The sequence below is a fragment of the Pinus tabuliformis genome, chromosome 6, assembly GCF_031772625.1.
Source record: "Pinus tabuliformis cultivar Carrire ecotype Pingquan chromosome 6, CPIR1, whole genome shotgun sequence".
In the NCBI taxonomy this organism is placed as follows: domain Eukaryota; kingdom Viridiplantae; phylum Streptophyta; class Pinopsida; order Pinales; family Pinaceae; genus Pinus; species Pinus tabuliformis.
The window spans coordinates 91,634,760-91,656,496 of NC_142292.1; positions in this window are offsets into that span (position 1 = coordinate 91,634,760).

Sequence of the window (21,737 nt, forward strand, 5' to 3'; positions counted from 1 at the left end):
TCATACCCTTTATTTTTCAGGTTCCTGGAGCGTTGGATTTCTTCTTCCAGGGTTCCGCGAACCACCGTATCTAGCTGTGCTAGTATGCACGGTCCAACATTTCCCTGTATTATAGGACTTATAGTGGTTCCTTGATACTCAAGCCTTGGGGGTGCCTGGTAGGTCAGGTGCTTGCACACAGTCCTATAAGCCCATAGAACCGCTGGTATGTGCAAGTCCCAGTTAGTTTTCTTTGTATTGTGGACCTTTTTCATTGCTTCACATACTTGGTTAAAGGCTTCTGTGTGGATATCCTTCTGTGCACCTGGTCTTTCCATACTTCATGGTCCCAGGGGGAGGGGTTGTTCACGCCATTGTCTTACCCATACCTACTTATCGATTGTGTCTCCTATTGTGAGTACGGTATGTATTCCAACAAGTTTCGCACCGTATGATTGTATCCAACTGGAAAGGTGGGCGCGCGAGCCATTTCATCCATCATACATGTATTTTAATTGCATCTGAGGCTTTCCAAATCATAGGTGCATCATCCTTTGGCAGTCGCGCAAGTCCTCAAAACTCTTATGGTGCGTACCCCACCACCTTGCGGGTGTAACACACAGTACCCGTTTTAGAGTGTTGAAATGTTGTTCTCTTTCAAATTTTTCAGGAACTCCTCCACTTCACCTAACCCATTGTACGTAGGCAAATCCCTTATCTGTTTTGTTACACAATGCAACCATCTCGTCATCATGTTACAATTGAGTGTGGTTACCTCGTGTAACCGATTCTGCCATCGTTCTATCTCTTCATTATAATCTGATGTACAGGAGGTTTCGCGCTCCCATGAGATTCGGCCATCCGTGGTTGGATTTACCCAGTCTTGCTCGTGTGAAGTTATCTTGTAGATGTGGTCTAGATCATCATCGCTGTCATAGTTGTGCACTGGCTCTGTGTAGCACGATCCTTTCGAAGGGTCTAAAGATGCCACTACACAGTGAATTTTGCACAAAAATCATCTTGCACTTCTTTAGATTTATCATTCCATTCATTTCAGTGGCCCAATCTATTCCTAGCAGCGTGGGGTAGGGATTGTTGTCATCAATAATCTCTATCACTTCGAAATCTACTAGCACAGGTGCTCCATTGATATCTACTGTGATTCCCTACAGTCTCCCCATAGGTAGGATCTTTTGTTGGTTTTCCATTTGTAGTTGGATAAGAGACCATTGCAACATAGGCCTACCCCATGCGCTCCCATGTCTGTTTGGCAGGACGTTTGCGTTCAATCCTAGATCCAGAATCACTTGATCCATCTCATATTCCCTGATCTGCGCAGTCAATCTCATCTCACTTCCCATTCGCATCTTGTGCTTCCCGAGGTTCCAGACAACGCACAGTTCTCCTGGCTCAGTCCCAACGCATCTAGTTATGAGTTCTTGCAGCCCCTATACAACCTTGTTGTCGTGCAACAGCTTCATGCATGTCTCCAAGAACGTAGTGAGCATCAATGGGTCCATTTCCGACCCTAGTCTATTTTTACTTCCTGAAGTGGAGGCATCCGTGAAGCTCCTCTTAGCTTCCATGAAGGACTCCTTAGCACGCTCCAAATCAAATTATGGTTCTTTCGTTGGAGCCTTGCGAACCCATGTACTTTCTTCAGGTTGCTTGTCTTTGTCATCCCCTATTGTAATACCACTCCGGAGCATGATATTTACATTAGGGTCTTCCTCGCGCAGCTCAGACCTCATCATTTGTAGGTTCTGAGTTGGGGGAGGTTGGAGTGCTCCTTTATCGCGCAACCTCGCTATCAGTGTGGTATAGTCCTCTGTCTCATGATCAAACTATGTACAATATAAGCATGATGGTCTCGTTGGATTTGTAAAATCACGGGCATAACTCCCTGGCCCTCCGCAATTGTAACATGTCAGTTGTCTGCGACCTCTTCCTGGTCCCCCTCCACCTCGGCCTTGTCAGCGCCCCTGAAATCCAATGCAAACCATTCCTGCATTTTGATCGAGGGGCTAGGTTTTGGCCTAAAATCTCTAGGTAGGAGTTCGATCCATCATCAGGTCATAACTTCTACAGGTGCACTTATCATGTCCTACCGACCTACAGAAATTACAAAACAACTGTTGTGAATTATGCGTATACTTTTTTAGTAGATGGTAGTTATCTGTAGCATTATTTCCTCCTATCTAACAAATCACGCACCATAATGCAGGCATCGCGCTTGATTCTTCTTATGCCTCCAGTCTTAATGGTATTGGACCTCCTCCCACAAGGTAATCCTCAAACATTGCGCAGTGGTACTTATCATGTCCCTAACCTTTGCACTTTACGCACCATACATCCTCGTGCACTTCTAGGCGAGCTGTCCTGTCTTGTTTCAAACTCTACATCTCAAGGCACAATTTTTTCAACTGCGTGTGGATCTGTTGAACTCCCAGGTTAGGATCTTGTATCGGGGTCTCATGCAACCTCATCGTGATCTCCAAGGCCTCAGCCTGAGTGGTTAGCCTCTGTTGTGACAACGTGTTCCTTAGATGCGTCGTTAGAGATGCTACAAACCATGTGCGGTGTTTCCCATCTGTCAAGGTCATATTATCTTCACAAATTGTGCACTTCAATCTTTGATCCAACTCCCAAAGGGTCTCGCCTGGAAGCAATGAAATTTCCTTGAACCCAATGATCGACTACATCTCTGACTTTTGCCTACTAAATTCTTTGTTCAACATAGCTCGGATATCTGCGATCCCCATGTTTGGATTGTCATTGGAATGCTTAATGGACCAAGTCAGCGCGCAATCCCGCAAAGTACTGACCAATGTCACTTTCATTATGTTGTCATCTGTGACTCCCTGCGCTTCCCATACAACCCTTATCACGAACCAAAACTAGTTTGGATCTTCATTCCCTACTCCTTAAACACTCGCAACTTTATTGCGCTCGCCATATTGAATTTCAGTGGTGGTGGAGGTGGTATGGGCGAAGATGGGGGTGAAGATGGTGAAACCGATGATGGTGTGGGTGGGGGTGGTATGCATGGTATTCTAGACATTGTCAAACTGATCGCACTTCTTGGTGAGACCTTCGCAAGCTCTTCCTCGCTCACCTGTGGAGGTGAAATCAAGGGGATACTTTATAGTTCTTCACTACCTTCATTTTTGTAGATTCTCCCACTCCGCGTAGCCCCAAATATCAATTTATTCACATAACGCGGTTTTCACATTGTAGCATTTTAATCCAGGTGTTAAAAGATTTAGTGTACATACCTCACAATCCTTTGAGAAAGCATCATTCTACCTCGCTAAAGCTGACTGAAGTATCTACCGTGAACTTGGTGATGAATCCTCCTATAATTCAATCGAGCTAGTGATCAACAACACGTGCGATCGTATCCTCTAATGCTTCCAGTCTGCGTACTAATTTTTGAGTCCACAAAATAGGTCTGTTGAGCTTACACCTTCCTTGACTGTCTGCTAGATTCATGATCCACTCGTACAACTCAGCGAGGAAGGTTGAAAAGAAAATTTCATGGATCCCTATGTATAAGTAGCAGTATAACCACTATTCCTTTGATAGTCGTGAGTTCCTATTTTCCTACACCGCAAACTCGTGAATTTTTCTGTCCAACCAATCTTCAATTCCTTTCTTTGTCAGATTCCAATGGTACGACATCATACATCTCTATGCAGATCCTAGTCCTGACAATGGAACCATTTGTTGGCTTGTTGGGGCTTGAACCAGGTTCAGAGTTAATTATCCAAATAAATCCTGGTACTACTGGCCCTTTCGGCAACAGTCCATAGAGCACGGATTGAGGTCTCACCTGAAGTAGTATGGGAGGGTGCTAGAACCAGGTTTCTGCACCCTAGAGATGTCTGAAGAGTTAAACTAGTCCATTGTTTGTCCCAGCACACAGGTTGCTTCATGCACTATCCCATTCCTCGTAGCTTGATACATTGCCTTCACGCAGCCCTACCTAGGGGTTGTGCACTGCACTCTACGTTATCACCCAAGATCTTGCTTATATTCCAATATTAGTTAATTATCTTCGCCTATTTGAATTATTTAAGTAATAATTAGCTATACAAAATATTCATACAGGTCTTCATAGTAAAGAAACAGTATACTTGCAAATTATATTCAATAATGAATTAACCCGGAAAAGATACACAAAAATGTAGTAAAACTTATCTTTATTGATTTTCCCAATGATTATAGACTTGACCTACCCTGCACACTTAGTTGTAGACTACTAGGCCTTTGTGCACACAGCTGCAGAGCCTTCTCCTACTCTACGACCCACAGACACACTTTACACTTTGACTCAATCACTTAGACTTCTCCTCCTCTCATCTCTCTTAGTTATTCATTATTTTCTACACTTAGAGCCTCACTCTATTTATACAATCCCATGGTCCATGGACCATGGGTAGGTCTATCCAACCGACATTACATTACAAAACTAGGGCAGACAACCTTGTGACTCTATTATGACTTCGCGCTCCACGCCCACAATTCATGGAGCTTTTACAAAAGACTTGCTCAAAACTTGGGCTTTAAGCCCCAAAACATGCCTTGGGGGGATTCCATTCCCTACAAGAATTTGTGACTTGGACGAGGCTTGTTGTGGATCATGTCTTGTATGGAGCAGGAGGTTTGATTAGTTTGTATAAAGATACTATTATTTTTAATAAAAAATTGCATTCCTTTTTGGTAGGAAAATTATGTCTGTGGAATTTATACTGTGCACTACTATCAATATTGATTCCTATATTGTAGATTAGTTATCTGATATTTAGTACATAAATTTTTTATCATTTATCTCTTTCCATTACTTATTAATATTAGATTTTCGAGTAACTATTTACTTATAAATATTCTATGTTATGCTGATTTAATAATCAATAATGTTATGTGAACTAATTCCTAACGCTATTGGTTCATTATTTGTTGTTTTCATTAACATTATGTGAACTACTTCCTAATGTTAGTGATTCAACATTTATGATTAATTAATCTTTTAAACACAACATGATAAGTAATTACAATCTTAGATAAATGAACTATTTTTTTAACCAGATATTCATCATAAGCTTTTCATGCTAAAATCCCAATTATTATTAGTCTTTTTCTTGGTTTCATGCATGACTAATCCTTCATCCAATCAAGATAGTCTTAGGGAATATAGAGTTAGATCTGCATTTAGTTTAAAGATTACATTTCTATAAGTCATGTTCTTAAGGAAGAAAAGCAATAGAAGTGGTTTGGCTGAGCCCCAAATCAGCTTAAGGGATTACTTTCTTGCCAAGCTAGCAGTAAGAGAGCCATCTTGAATGTTCATTCTCTATTGGTGAGAGAATAGAGATACTATAATCCAACAAAGATATATATAAAGTTAAATTGGACACAATATAACCAATTGGAACCACCATTCTGAACGGATATAGATCTAAGTTACATATCTTGACTGGGTGGTATCCTTAAAATGTTGATTAGGCCATTTTTTCCCATCAACACATTCCAAACTGACTATCAATAAGCAAGGCTTATATACTCCTATGCCTTCTCCTAGTTAGACTTGGGAATCCATCTCCATGGATTACTTGTTGGACCTTTTTTGGCTTGAAGGGGCCTAACCCAAGTTCAACATTAATTAGCCAAACAAATCCCTACACTACTGGCCCTTTCGGCATTAGCCTGCGGAGCATGGACCAAAGTCCCACTCAAAGTAGAATGGGAGGATGCTAGAACCAATTTTCTACACCACTAGATGGTTTTGATGTTGGGTAATTCCCTCTATCCCTACCTTCACGTAGGTCACTTAGCTCTAGGGCTTGCCGGACTAGCCCTCTATTCCACCCTTCAATACCTCCACGAAAGGGTACGATCAAATTTCGCGTAGCCCTAACCTACGGCTCAGGTACTTTTGCATTGTTGTGGTAGCATACCAAGCATATTCCCCAAAGTAATCTAAGTAACTTTCTTATCTTATCAAACAATTATAGTTAACACCACGTAAATAGACATCCATAATTACATTCAGTTTTCCAATGTAATTACATTCATTCACGCATCATATAAGTATAATACAGGAAACTCATACATAAGACAACAAGATGCATTAACAGAACAAAGACATTGAAATTATAAAATATCTCTCTTTATTGATGTCTTCTAAGTGATTACAGACTCTACTCACCTTGTGCACACAGCTGCAGGGATCCGCACACTCAACTACGGACTTCTATTCTAGGCCTCTGCACGCTTAGTTGTAGAGCCTCTACCTATGGTATGACCGAAGACTTAGACTTATTATTTCAGAGCTACAACTCTTTTATCTTCTTGATTTCCATTGTTTTTCTAAAACTACTTAGAGCTTGGCTCTTTTTATACAATCCCATGGTCCGTGGACCATGGGTATATCTCTTACAGTTGACTTTACTTTGTTGGGTTATGTTATATTCTTTCCACGACTAGCCCACAAAGGTAACTGGGGGGTTAGAAGGGGGGTGGAGCCCCCACTTCGTTTCACTGATTGTGTAGTGGGGGGAGTCACAGGGGGTTTGAGGGGTGCACATGGTTTTGGACGCGATGGTTTTCGGTCCATGGTTTTGGACACAATGGTTTTTCGATCCATGGTATTGGATGCTTCGACATGTATAAATATGTATTGTAAAATTGAAAGGAATAATGAAAAAATCAAGCTGGTAGTCCTAGTTTTGGGATCCAGGGGAAATCTCTTTGTATATGTGTTTTATGTGTTATAATTTCGCATTGTTTATTTTCTATGTTTTAGAATTTGTATGCAAGTAATTTATGTATGGGGTTAAACCTACATACTTTACAAAACTAAGGGTGGAAAACCCGTTATGATTTATGAAATCTTCACACTCCGCGACCACAAAATGTGGATACTTTACAATTTTATTACAAAAGTTGACTCAAACATGGGCTTTTAGGCCCAAAAGTGTCCTTGGGGGATCCTGCTACCAACAGGCCCCCAACAAAAATATCGAGACTTGTCCTCAAGTCACTTGGTAGGCACAGAGATCTTTGCACAAAGCCCTTCCAACTCAACCCGTATGACCACTACCTTAGCCGTGCACTGAGCTGTCACCTGCTTCGCTTCTTCCATAGTCTGATTAGTCATTTATCCTGCGTTGTCAGCCTGAAGCTTTTGTTGCATCGCTTGCAGAGTCACAAGCTGTTATGAAACCAACTCACAAAAAGATAGAAAAGAGAGATCCATGCCTTAGAATTCAGCCTCTTCGAGGGGGCAGCCTCCTTTACATTACATAAATGAACAATTCTTGGATGATACAAATGACAAAACCTCCTTTCTATATATAGGAGTCTAAGGAGTCACAATATAATCTAACCGACCTAACAATAATAATATAAAGCCACAAAAATAGCAATAGAGGGATTCTATGGGGCACAGAAATAACAATATGGGGGTAATAGGGGCACAACAATATAAATAGGGGGTATAACTACAATAGTAATGGGGTAATCACTAGTATTATAGGGACCCAACATGCCCCTCTCCTTCAAAAAAAGTGTTGTCCTCAACGCTTCAGCAGTTCTGGATACTTGTGCATGAAATTCTCATCCTCCCATGTGGAATCTTCAGCGGATAAGTTCTTCCACTTGATAAGATACTCTGAAATTGATCGATTTCGTAGCTGTCGAGTTCTTGTTTCTGTGATTGCTTCCGGTAACAATATAATTTTTCCTTCCTCATCAAGTTTTGGCAATATTGTTTGAATTGGGAGCTTGTCACCTATAACCTTCTTTAAACATGAAACATGGAAAACTGGGTGAAATCGAGAAGCTGCAGGAAGCTCCAATTTGTATTCAAATCTGTCTTCAAATCTGCCATGTCTGTCTTCAAATCTGTCTTCAAATCTGCCATGTTTGTCTTCAAATCTGTCTTCAAATCATCCATCTTAGCTTCCATGCCCTTCATCTTAGATTCCACGCGATTTATCTTAGATTCCACACCATTTATCTTAGCTTCTGTTAGCTTTTGTGAGCGTGACATATGTTGCACTTGTTCTTGTAATTTTGATATATCATGTAGCATTTCTTCCTCTTCTTCATGAGTCATGTTAGAGCTTTCAGGTTCCTTACTAGGTGTTTGCATTTTCTTTCCTCGGGGCATGAGTTACCGATAATAATGCTTTACTATGCCCTTTGAATTCCGTTAAACCAAGCTTACACAAAAATTAAAAAAAAAAAACTACACACCTTTTTTCACTTTAATTTCAGATCATCCAATTCTGAGGTGGCAACCTGTAGTATCCTTTTGCGTCCTCTTTCCAATGCCACAAGTCTGAGCCCAATTGGATTCTCCAAGGAAGAGTTATGTGAAATCTCCCACAGTGACTTGCTTTTAGACTGGTTCAGTAGAGCAAACTTGTACGACGTGCCACAAGTCACTGTTTCAACCTTTGAATCTGAAACACATAGACAAGCAACTACAGTCCGTCCTCTTTCTGTACCGTTTTACGAAATTTCAATCCGATCCTCAGAGAGAGAGTTATGAAGATTTTCCCCAGGTCACCTGTTTTGAATGTAATTCAGGAGTCTGCAAAAAGGCCAACTTCCTCAGATCATAGCTCCGAAAATATCATGCGAAAAGCTCTGAAATTTGGACCCAAGGTTCAGCGCCAATTCTTCGCAAATGGGTTTTTTTTGCGACTTCGGAAACGTCACAGAAAAAACGTTATAGCGAAAATGCCACGATGACCTGTTTGGAGCAGCGAAACCCTAGAATCCAAAGCTCTGATACCAAATGTTATGAAACCAGCTCACAAAAAGATAGAAAAGAGAGATCCACGCCTTAGAATTCAGCCTCTTCAGGGGGAAACCTCCTTTACATTACATAAATGAACAATTCTTGGATGATACAAATGACAAAACCTCCTTTCTATATATAGGAGTCTAAGGAGTCACAATATAATCCAGCCGACCTAACAATAATAATATAAAGCCACAAAAATAACAATAGAGGGATTCTATGGGGCACAAAAATAACAATATGGGGGTAATAGGGGCACAAAAATATAAATAGGGGGTATAACTACAATAGTAATGGGGTAATCACTAGTATTATAGGGACCCAACACAAGCTTACCTCCGATATTTCTTGTGAATGTGTAAGCCTCCTCCAGCGAGATCCTTAGTCTCGCCTTCAACACTGCTTCCTTGTGCACTGTTGCATCCACCTATTCCTTCATCTGCTTGGCCTCCTGGCACTACTGGCCCTTTCGGCAACAGTCCATAGAGCACGGATTGAGGTCTCACCTGAAGTAGTATGGGAGGGTGCTAGAACCAGGTTTCTGCACCCTAGAGATGTCTGAAGAGTTAAACTAGTCCATTGTTTGTCCCAGCACACAGGTTGCTTCATGCACTATCCCATTCCTCGTAGCTTGATACATTGCCTTCACGCAGCCCTACCTAGGGGTTGTGCACTGCACTCTACGTTATCACCCAAGATCTTGCTTATATTCCAATATTAGTTAATTATCTTCGCCTATTTGAATTATTTAAGTAATAATTAGCTATACAAAATATTCATACAGGTCTTCATAGTAAAGAAACAGTATACTTGCAAATTATATTCAATAATGAATTAACCCCGGAAAAGATACACAAAAATGTAGTAAAACTTATCTTTATTGATTTTCCCAATGATTATAGACTTGACCTACCCTGCACACTTAGTTGTAGACTACTAGGCCTTTGTGCACCCAGCTGCAGATCCTTCTCCTACTCTACGACCCATAGAAACACTTTACACTTTGACTCAATCACTTAGACTTCTCCTCCTCTCATCTCTCTTAGTTATTCATTATTTTCTACACTTAGAGCCTCACACTATTTATACAATCCCATGGTCCATGGACCATGGGTAGGTCTATCCAACCGACATTACATTACAAAACTAGGGCAGACAACCTTGTGACTTTATTATGACTTCGCGCTCCACGCCCACAATTCATGGAGCTTTTACAAAAGACTTGCTCAAAACTTGGGCTTTAAGCCCCAAAACATGCCTTGGGGGGATTCCATTCCCTACAAGAATTTGTGACTTGGACGAGGCTTGTTGTGGATCATGTCTTGTATGGAGCAGGAGGTTTGATTAGTTTGTATAAAGATACTATTATTTTTAATAAAAAATTGCATTCCTTTTTGGTAGGAAAATTATGTCTGTGGAATTTATACTGTGCACTACTATCAATATTGATTCCTATATTGTAGATTAGTTATCTGATATTTAGTACATAAATTTTTTATCATTTATCTCTTTCCATTACTTATTAATATTAGATTTTCGAGTAACTATTTACTTATAAATATTCTATGTTATGCTGATTTAATAATCAATAATGTTATGTGAACTAATTCCTAACGCTATTGGTTCATTATTTGTTGTTTTCATTAACATTATGTGAACTACTTCCTAATGTTAGTGATTCAACATTTATGATTAATTAATCTTTTAAACACAACATGATAAGTAATTACAATCTTAGATAAATGAACTATTTTTTTAACCAGATATTCATCATAAGCTTTTCATGCTAAAATCCCAATTATTATTAGTCTTTTTCTTGGTTTCATGCATGACTAATCCTTCATCCAATCAAGATAGTCTTAGGGAATATAGAGTTAGATCTGCATTTAGTTTAAAGATTACATTTCTATAAGTCATGTTCTTAAGGAAGAAAAGCAATAGAAGTGGTTTGGCTGAGCCCCAAATCAGCTTAAGGGATTACTTTCTTGCCAAGCTAGCAGTAAGAGAGCCATCTTGAATGTTCATTCTCTATTGGTGAGAGAATAGAGATACTATAATCCAACAAAGATATATATAAAGTTAAATTGGACACAATATAACCAATTGGAACCACCATTCTGAACGGATATAGATCTAAGTTACATATCTTGACTGGGTGGTATCCTTAAAATGTTGATTAGGCCATTTTTTCCCATCAACACATTCCAAACTGACTATCAATAAGCAAGGCTTATATACTCCTATGCCTTCTCCTAGTTAGACTTGGGAATCCATCTCCATGGATTACTTGTTGGACCTTTTTTGGCTTGAAGGGGCCTAACCCAAGTTCAACATTAATTAGCCAAACAAATCCCTACACTACTGGCCCTTTCGGCATTAGCCTGCGGAGCATGGACCAAAGTCCCACTCAAAGTAGAATGGGAGGATGCTAGAACCAATTTTCTACACCACTAGATGGTTTTGATGTTGGGTAATTCCCTCTATCCCTACCTTCACGTAGGTCACTTAGCTCTAGGGCTTGCCGGACTAGCCCTCTATTCCACCCTTCAATACCTCCACGAAAGGGTACGATCAAATTTCGCGTAGCCCTAACCTACGGCTCAGGTACTTTTGCATTGTTGTGGTAGCATACCAAGCATATTCCCCAAAGTAATCTAAGTAACTTTCTTATCTTATCAAACAATTATAGTTAACACCACGTAAATAGACATCCATAATTACATTCAGTTTTCCAATGTAATTACATTCATTCACGCATCATATAAGTATAATACAGGAAACTCATACATAAGACAACAAGATGCATTAACAGAACAAAGACATTGAAATTATAAAATATCTCTCTTTATTGATGTCTTCTAAGTGATTACAGACTCTACTCACCTTGTGCACACAGCTGCAGGGATCCGCACACTCAACTACGGACTTCTATTCTAGGCCTCTGCACGCTTAGTTGTAGAGCCTCTACCTATGGTATGACCGAAGACTTAGACTTATTATTTCAGAGCTACAACTCTTTTATCTTCTTGATTTCCATTGTTTTTCTAAAACTACTTAGAGCTTGGCTCTTTTTATACAATCCCATGGTCCGTGGACCATGGGTATATCTCTTACAGTTGACTTTACTTTGTTGGGTTATGTTATATTCTTTCCACGACTAGCCCACAAAGGTAACTGGGGGGTTAGAAGGGGGGTGGAGCCCCCACTTCGTTTCACTGATTGTGTAGTGGGGGGAGTCACAGGGGGTTTGAGGGGTGCACATGGTTTTGGACGCGATGGTTTTCGGTCCATGGTTTTGGACACAATGGTTTTTCGATCCATGGTATTGGATGCTTCGACATGTATAAATATGTATTGTAAAATTGAAAGGAATAATGAAAAAATCAAGCTGGTAGTCCTAGTTTTGGGATCCAGGGGAAATCTCTTTGTATATGTGTTTTATGTGTTATAATTTCGCATTGTTTATTTTCTATGTTTTAGAATTTGTATGCAAGTAATTTATGTATGGGGTTAAACCTACATACTTTACAAAACTAAGGGTGGAAAACCCGTTATGATTTATGAAATCTTCACACTCCGCGACCACAAAATGTGGATACTTTACAATTTTATTACAAAAGTTGACTCAAACATGGGCTTTTAGGCCCAAAAGTGTCCTTGGGGGATCCTGCTACCAACAGGCCCCCAACAAAAATATCGAGACTTGTCCTCAAGTCACTTGGTAGGCACAGAGATCTTTGCACAAAGCCCTTCCAACTCAACCCGTATGACCACTACCTTAGCCGTGCACTGAGCTGTCACCTGCTTCGCTTCTTCCATAGTCTGATTAGTCATTTATCCTGCGTTGTCAGCCTGAAGCTTTTGTTGCATCGCTTGCAGAGTCACAAGCTGTTATGAAACCAACTCACAAAAAGATAGAAAAGAGAGATCCACGCCTTAGAATTCAGCCTCTTCGAGGGGGCAGCCTCCTTTACATTACATAAATGAACAATTCTTGGATGATACAAATGACAAAACCTCCTTTCTATATATAGGAGTCTAAGGAGTCACAATATAATCTAACCGACCTAACAATAATAATATAAAGCCACAAAAATAGCAATAGAGGGATTCTATGGGGCACAGAAATAACAATATGGGGGTAATAGGGGCACAACAATATAAATAGGGGGTATAACTACAATAGTAATGGGGTAATCACTAGTATTATAGGGACCCAACATGCCCCTCTCCTTCAAAAAAAGTGTTGTCCTCAACGCTTCAGCAGTTCTGGATACTTGTGCATGAAATTCTCATCCTCCCATGTGGAATCTTCAGCGGATAAGTTCTTCCACTTGATAAGATACTCTGAAATTGATCGATTTCGTAGCTGTCGAGTTCTTGTTTCTGTGATTGCTTCCGGTAACAATATAATTTTTCCTTCCTCATCAAGTTTTGGCAATATTGTTTGAATTGGGAGCTTGTCACCTATAACCTTCTTTAAACATGAAACATGGAAAACTGGGTGAAATCGAGAAGCTGCAGGAAGCTCCAATTTGTATTCAAATCTGTCTTCAAATCTGCCATGTCTGTCTTCAAATCTGTCTTCAAATCTGCCATGTTTGTCTTCAAATCTGTCTTCAAATCATCCATCTTAGCTTCCATGCCCTTCATCTTAGATTCCACGCCATTTATCTTAGATTCCACACCATTTATCTTAGCTTCTGTTAGCTTTTGTGAGCGTGACATATGTTGCACTTGTTCTTGTAATTTTGATATATCATGTAGCATTTCTTCCTCTTCTTCATGAGTCATGTTAGAGCTTTCAGGTTCCTTACTAGGTGTTTGCATTTTCTTTCCTCGGGGCATGAGTTACCGATAATAATGCTTTACTATGCCCTTTGAATTCCGTTAAACCAAGCTTACACAAAAATTAAAAAAAAAAAACTACACACCTTTTTTCACTTTAATTTCAGATCATCCAATTCTGAGGTGGCAACCTGTAGTATCCTTTTGCGTCCTCTTTCCAATGCCACAAGTCTGAGCCCAATTGGATTCTCCAAGGAAGAGTTATGTGAAATCTCCCACAGTGACTTGCTTTTAGACTGGTTCAGTAGAGCAAACTTGTACGACGTGCCACAAGTCACTGTTTCAACCTTTGAATCTGAAACACATAGACAAGCAACTACAGTCCGTCCTCTTTCTGTACCGTTTTACGAAATTTCAATCCGATCCTCAGAGAGAGAGTTATGAAGATTTTCCCCAGGTCACCTGTTTTGAATGTAATTCAGGAGTCTGCAAAAAGGCCAACTTCCTCAGATCATAGCTCCGAAAATATCATGCGAAAAGCTCTGAAATTTGGACCCAAGGTTCAGCGCCAATTCTTCTCAAATGGGTTTTTTTTGCGACTTCTGAAACGTCACAAAAAAAACGTTATAGCGAAAATGCCACGATGACCTGTTTGGAGCAGCGAAACCCTAGAATCCAAAGCTCTGATACCAAATGTTATGAAACCAGCTCACAAAAAGATAGAAAAGAGAGATCCACGCCTTAGAATTCAGCCTCTTCAGGGGGAAACCTCCTTTACATTACATAAATGAACAATTCTTGGATGATACAAATGACAAAACCTCCTTTCTATATATAGGAGTCTAAGGAGTCACAATATAATCCAGCCGACCTAACAATAATAATATAAAGCCACAAAAATAACAATAGAGGGATTCTATGGGGCACAAAAATAACAATATGGGGGTAATAGGGGCACAAAAATATAAATAGGGGGTATAACTACAATAGTAATGGGGTAATCACTAGTATTATAGGGACCCAACACAAGCTTACCTCCGATATTTCTTGTGAATGTGTAAGCCTCCTCCAGCGAGATCCTTAGTCTCGCCTTCAACACTGCTTCCTTGTGCACTGTTGCATCCACCTATTCCTTCATCTGCTTGGCCTCCTGCAGCTTGGCTAGTCCTTGTGTCAATGCAGTGATTCACATTGTGACCTTAACCTCATCGTATCATTCTTGTAGCTCGCACGCTTCCATCTCTAGCCTTTATATAGTGAGGTCCTCCTGCAAGCCTGTCAAGACCTCAAATGATTGCTCAAAAAACTACATGTAGTCTGCTACTACACTATCCACTGCCGCTACTGCTTCTTTGACAGCAGTCCCCATTGTTGCTTCACTTCTGGCAGAGTTGAAGGTTGGGCCCTCAACTATAGCTCTATAATTTGTAGATTCAACTCTAACTGAACTCGTGCCATCTCAGATCGAGTGTCGCACACCCTTATGGGCAACTTGTGGATGCATACCTTGACTGGCTCCTCCTTTGGAATGGCCAACTCTCGGACCATCGGGCATGCCTCCTCAATGAACTGCATGATCCTCTTGCTCTGATTGGTCACCTCGATCTCAACAACGATGGCAGAATTTATATGTAGGGCCATCTATTCCTTGTTGATCCACTATTCTTTGATTACCTGCAGGGCACGGTGCTCTCAGGCCCTGAGTTCCGCAATTACTCCATCCTGCAAGAGGTGGAGTGCTTGACATGGAAGCGCTGTCGGGCTCAACCCAACTGCCTTTAGGGTGCTAACAATGGGCCTATTAGCCTCATTCTTTGTCACCAGTGCTACATCCGGCAGCACTATCACACTAGAATCCATCGTGCGCAACATATCGGCAGCCTCTGAAGTTCTGATAGCCAAGCAGGTAGACACCGTGCCATCTTGCAACGCGCAGGTCTACAACTCCTGTAACCTTGTCTGGACAGCCCCTAGGATGATCTGCTGCTACTTCTCGAATTGTTGCAGGGCCTTCATGATGACATCTTTGATTGTGTCATCAATATCATGTAAATCACCCTCTTTCAATGTGATATGGTCCAGCAAGGTCTTGGTTGCCTTCGATTTCTTCCTAGACCCTCCCTTCTCCAGCTTTCTTGGGCACTTGATACGAGCGAACATCTCCTGAGGGTCTACACCGTGTTGTTCTGTTTCTTCCTCTGTCTTAGGTGAAGGCAACCTCGTGCCTTTATCAGAGCCCCCCTCTGTTCCACCTGTTCCGCCTATCTACTTTCCTACTTGCTTTCCTGTCTGTTCCAGCTAGGCCTTATCAGTGGCCTCCTTTTTCCTCTTCTCGACTACCTATGCCATCTTCAGCTTGGCCTCCTCCTTCTTCTTCCGAGTAGCAGACTTACTCCCATTGACTACCAAATTTGTGGTAGTGCACCACTTTGTCGGCCATTGATCAAGCACCGCATCAATGGCGTCATCCGTGGCTAGATACAACAACTCATACCATTTCTACACAGGGTCCTTCCTTCCGCACCTTGATGGATACTCGATGGAAATCAGTTTTGAATTCAGCGTAGCTCTCCAGGTTAGAATACATCGTGGGAGACAATCACAACCTACGATTGATGGCCATCCTGATGTTCATCTCCATCAAGATCTAGAAGATCTTGCTGTCCCTAACTCGCTGCATGTCCTTGGTCGCTCACAACGAAGCGTACTTCGCTGCTTCAGGGAGGTCTGGCACAACCGAAGGGAACTAGCTATCCTCTGGTAGCTCCCATGCTACCAACACAATTGACAGCAAGAGCCACACGTAATGGAATGTATTGTTGAGCTCTTGTTCTTCACGACAATTTTCTAGGAACTCTTCGCGAAGGTAGTCCAACCAGTTGAACTAGACTCCTTTAGCGCACTGTGCTATGAGTGGTACTTCGATTTGCACTTTTTGGGTTGATGGTGAAAGGGCCAATAGTGTAGGGATGTGTTTGGATAATTAACATTGAACCTGGGTCAGGCCCCCTCTAGCCAACAAATGATTCCACTTCTAAGAATGGAATCTGCATAAGAGATGTGTGATGTCATATCACTGGAATCCAACTAAGAACGAGATAGGAGACTGGTTGGATAGGAAGATCCACAAGTTCACGACACATGAGAATAGAAATATGTGATTGACAAAAGAACAGTGGTTGGACAGATACCTGTACACAAAGATCAACGAAATATTTTTCTTCTCCTTTCCAGTTGAGCTATACGAGTGGATTGTGAAGCTAGCAGACAACCAAGGAAGGTTGAAACTTGATAGTCCTATTGTTTGGACCTCGGAGCTAGTACAGAAATTAGAAGCATATGAGGACAAGATTGACCATGCTTTTGATTATTGGCTCGATTATGTCATAGGAGGATTTGTGACTGAATTCATAGTTGACACCTCAGTCAGCTACAACGAGGCAGAGTGACACTTTTTCAAAGGATCGCGAGGTAAGTATGTGAAATCTTTAAATACCTGGATTAAGATGCTATTGTGGGAAAAATGGGCTATGCAGCTACCTTGATGTTCAGGACTACACGAAGAGGAAAAAATTATGGGAACGAAGGAAAAAAGGGTTCGGAGTATATTCCATTGATTTCACCTCCACGAGGTGACGAAGAAGGGATAGTGAAGGTTTATCTATGAAGTTCTATTCAGCTAATAAGGAAAGGATTCCCACCAATACCACCTTCACTCAAACCACGTCCAACTTCACCACCATCACCTGCGACTTCACCCGTACCACCTTCACCTGCACCGTAGTTTAGTATGGAAAATTCAGTGAAGTTGCCTTTGTTCAAAGGCTTGGGAAATGAGGACCTGGACCAATTCTGGTTCGTTGTGAAAGTTTTGTGGGAAGATTAGGGTGTTACATATGATCATATAAGGAAGGAGACATTGTTTAATGCTCTGCAAGATCGCGCACTAACTTGGTATATCAAGTACTCTAATGATAACCCGAATGCTAGAGTGGCAGACATCCAGACATCACTGAATAGAGAGTTCAATAGGCCTAAATCTGAGGTGTAGTTGATCGTGGGATTCAAGGAGATCATGATGCAACTAGGCGAGACACCTTGGGAACTAGATCACAGGTTGAGGTGTATGATCTACGAAGCCAACATGAATTTGACAGACGGACAACATCATGAGTATTTTGTGGCTTCACCACTGCCACACTTAAGGGTTACGCTGTCACCGCAAAAGATAATGACATAGGCAGAAGCCTTGGAAATTGCAATGAGACTACATGAAACACCAAAGCAAGATCCAAATATGGGGGTTCAAAAGATCCATACGCAATTGAAGAATCTGTGCCTTGAGATGTAAAGTCTGAAGTAAGACAGGACGGTTCGACCAGAGGTGCATGAGGAGGTATGGTGCCTAAAATGCAAGATTCAGGGACATGACAAAGACCATTTCCCAGTCTTTGTGAACTACATTGTAGGAGGAGGACCGATGCCTTTGAGGCTAGAAGCTCAAGCAGCACCAAGCACGGGGCCTGCATTATGGTGCGCTATATGTCAAGTAGTAGGAAAACATGCCATGAATAACTTTCATTTGTTGCAAAAGTTTGTACAGACACCGCAACATCTATTTTGAAACTTTTGTAGATCGGTAGGGCATGGTGAGCGTAATTGCAGAAGTTATGAATTGATGATGGATAGAACTCCTGCCTATAGGGTTCAAGCAGAAACGCGACTCCCTAACTAGACTGCAGGGATAGCGCAAATAGGATTTCAGGGGGGCAGACGAGGCCGAGGTGGAGGAGGACCTGGAAGAGGTCGAGGACAGTTGATATGCTACAATTGCAGAGGACCAGGACACTGTGCCCGTGATTGTGCTAATCCAACACATCCATTGTGCAAGTATTGCATGTTGTTTGATCATGAAACAAAAGACTATCCTACACTGATAGCTAGGATACGTGACAAAGGGGCGCTACCACCTTCGCTGACTTAGAACCTACAAATGATGAGGTCTGAGCCACGCGAAGAGGATCCAAACATAAATATAGTGCTCAGAAGTGGAATCGCAATAGGAGATGCAAGGGGAAATAGGGAGGAGATAGTACATGGGTTCAAAAACCTCCGACGAAGGAGGTTGAGTTCGATTTGGACCATGCACATGAAACCTTCATGGAAGATAATAAGAGCTTTGTTGAGGCCTCCACCTCATGAAGCAAGGATAAGCCTGATCAGGAGATGGACCCTTCTATGCTCACAACTTTCCTAGAGACTTGTATGAAGTTACTACGCGATAGTAAGGCTGCGAATGGGTTACAAGAACTTATCAATAGATGCGCTGGAACCGCACCGGGTGAGCCATGCATGGTACGAAAGAATTGCAAGCATAAAATAAGAATGAGATGGGAGATGAGACTAACTGCATAGATATGAGAGTATGAAATGGATTAGGTTGTTTTGGACCTGGGGTCATATGTGAACGTCCTACCAAAGCAGACTTGGGAATGAATGGGAAGGCCTGTGTTATAATGGTCTCCAATTCAGTTAAGGATGGTGAATCAATAGAAGATCATCCCCATGGGGAGGCTACAGGGGGTGACTGTGGATATTGAAGGTGCGAGCAGGTTGGCTGACTTTGAAGTAATAGAGATAGTGGATGACAATAATCCCTATCCTACGCTCCTAGGAATTGATTGGGCTACTGATATGAATGGGGTAATCAACCTAAAGAAGTGAAAGATGATATTTGAGAAGAAATCGCTACGCGTAATAGTACCCCTAGATCCTACTAAAGGGTTGCGCTATACGAAACCAGTCCATGATTATGAAAGTGATGACGATTTGGACTGTATCTATAAGATAATAGCACAAGATCAATATTGGGTGAATCCTACCATGGATGGACGAATTACATGGGATTGTGATAGTTCCTGCACCTCAGACTATGATGAAGAGTTACAACGCTGGCAAAATCGATTACATGAAGTGACTATGCTGAACTACAACATGATGACCCAATCACTGCATTGTGTGTCCTTAGAGGTAAGAAATCTACCTACTTATGATGGCCTGAATGAGGTAGATATATTTTTGGATGCATTTGAGAGGGAGGTACCAGAATAGCAGTGCTTCTAGGCATTGGACTGGGCACTACGCTACACCCGCAAGATGGTGGGATACGCATAAAGGAAGATTTGATGATTGGCGCGAATGTAGGAGGACGATGAGAACGTGATTTGGGATGCCTAAGATGTGAATGACAGACAAATCTGATGGGCAGGATGATCCGTGTGTACATTTGGCCAAATGGGTCTAGGCTTATGGAGAAAAGCCCCAACCTAAATGGGTGCACTTGTTCTATCACACTTTGGATGTTGTCCCTGTGAATTGGTATGTAGAAACAAAGCTCTGCCATGGTACAGGTGAATGGGATATTCTACGTGAGCGATTTGTAATGACATTCAGTTTCGAAGATGGTTTTGATTGTATCAATGAGTCTACAAGAAGTGAAAGCAACAATATTTAGGATACCACATGATGATTTGGACCTAATTCAGCCTAAGTGGGCTACTCAGCTAAGTCATGCACTGGAATGCTATAATGTGACTGCTGAAGAAGAAGATGAGGATCCACAGAAGATAAACATTCCGGAAATAGAGGGTCATTGCGAGGTTAAAGGACCGCAGATTGAGAACCCTGATATAACCTTGTCATTGAAAACGAAACAAGTAAACATTGGTATGGAGGCAGAACCAAAATTCGTAAAGATTGGAGACTACTTGGACAATGCGAGGTGGATAAGGTCGTTGAATTGCTCCGCGAATACCAAGATTATTCCCTACCAAGTTTATAGATTTGAAGGGGATAATTGGCGAACTAGGTATGATGAAGATTACATTGAAGCCTGACATGAAGTTGGTGAATTAGCAAAGACCTTACCATCTCAATCTGAAGTATAAGGAGAAGGTCTTCTTAGATCTAGACAAGATGCTCATGGCAGGCATCATTGAAATTGTGGAGGAATTTGACTGGGTTAGCCCAATGGTGTTACAAGAGAAGAAGAAGAAGGATGAAATAAGGATATGCATGGATATCAGGAAGCTAAATGATTCTTGTGTACATGATCCTTTAATTAACCGACATCACAACTAGCTCAGGGTGTAGAAACTTGGTTCCAGCATCCCCCCATACTGCTTCGGGTGAGACTTCAGTCTGCGCTCCATAGGCTAATGCTGAAAGGGCCAGTAGTGTGAGGATTTATTTGGCTAATTAGCACTAAACCTAGGTCAAGCTCCCTCAAGCCAAAATCCTTCCTTCTAAGCTGGACATTCTGGCAACCTGCAAGAAAAGTATCACAATAGAAACCACTGATAAACTCTTCTTTGAATGAGTGTGAGTACCGTTTGGGATCCCATAGTCCATTATCTCAAATAAGGATAACAGGTTTCTAAGTAAATTTTTCTCAAGCCTCTGGTCTATGCTAGATACCAAGCTCACTAATTCCATGGCCTTCCACCCCCAAATTGATGGCGAAAAAGTGATCGTCAACATGATGATCATGCACATTCTGCACATGTAAAACTCAAAGCATCCACAAACATGGGATGAAAGCCTCCCATATGTCTAGTACAACTACAATAAATCTCTCCATAGCTCAACTGTCCATAACCCCTTTTAGGTGGGGTTGGTATTCCAGCCACTATGTCCCATTGATGTCGTCATACCATTTGCAACCCCTCCTACAAATTCACATTATCTCTAGTTCGAAGCTAGCAGGGATAACAACTTCATTAAGTGCATTCATCACATCCGCCAGTAGGTACATGACATATTGGATAGATCTAATGATAATTATAATTAGCGTCATGATCAGGATCGGGTGCCACACATGTTCCAGGTGGGTGACAAAGTTTGGTTATATTTGCAGAATGAACCCCTCTCTTGGGCCCCTTACAATATTTTCCCACTCTGATATGGGACATACACCATCAACAAGGCTATATGGGCCAATTACTTCGAGCTCAACATTCCATCGTTCCTTGGCTTGCATCCAATGGTAATTTTGGACTGACTGCGACCATAAGTTCCCGATTTTTGGACACACTCGACATTGTTGAGCAGCTGACAAAAACAAAGCTCAAGCCAAGCTACATCGAACATGCCACAACTA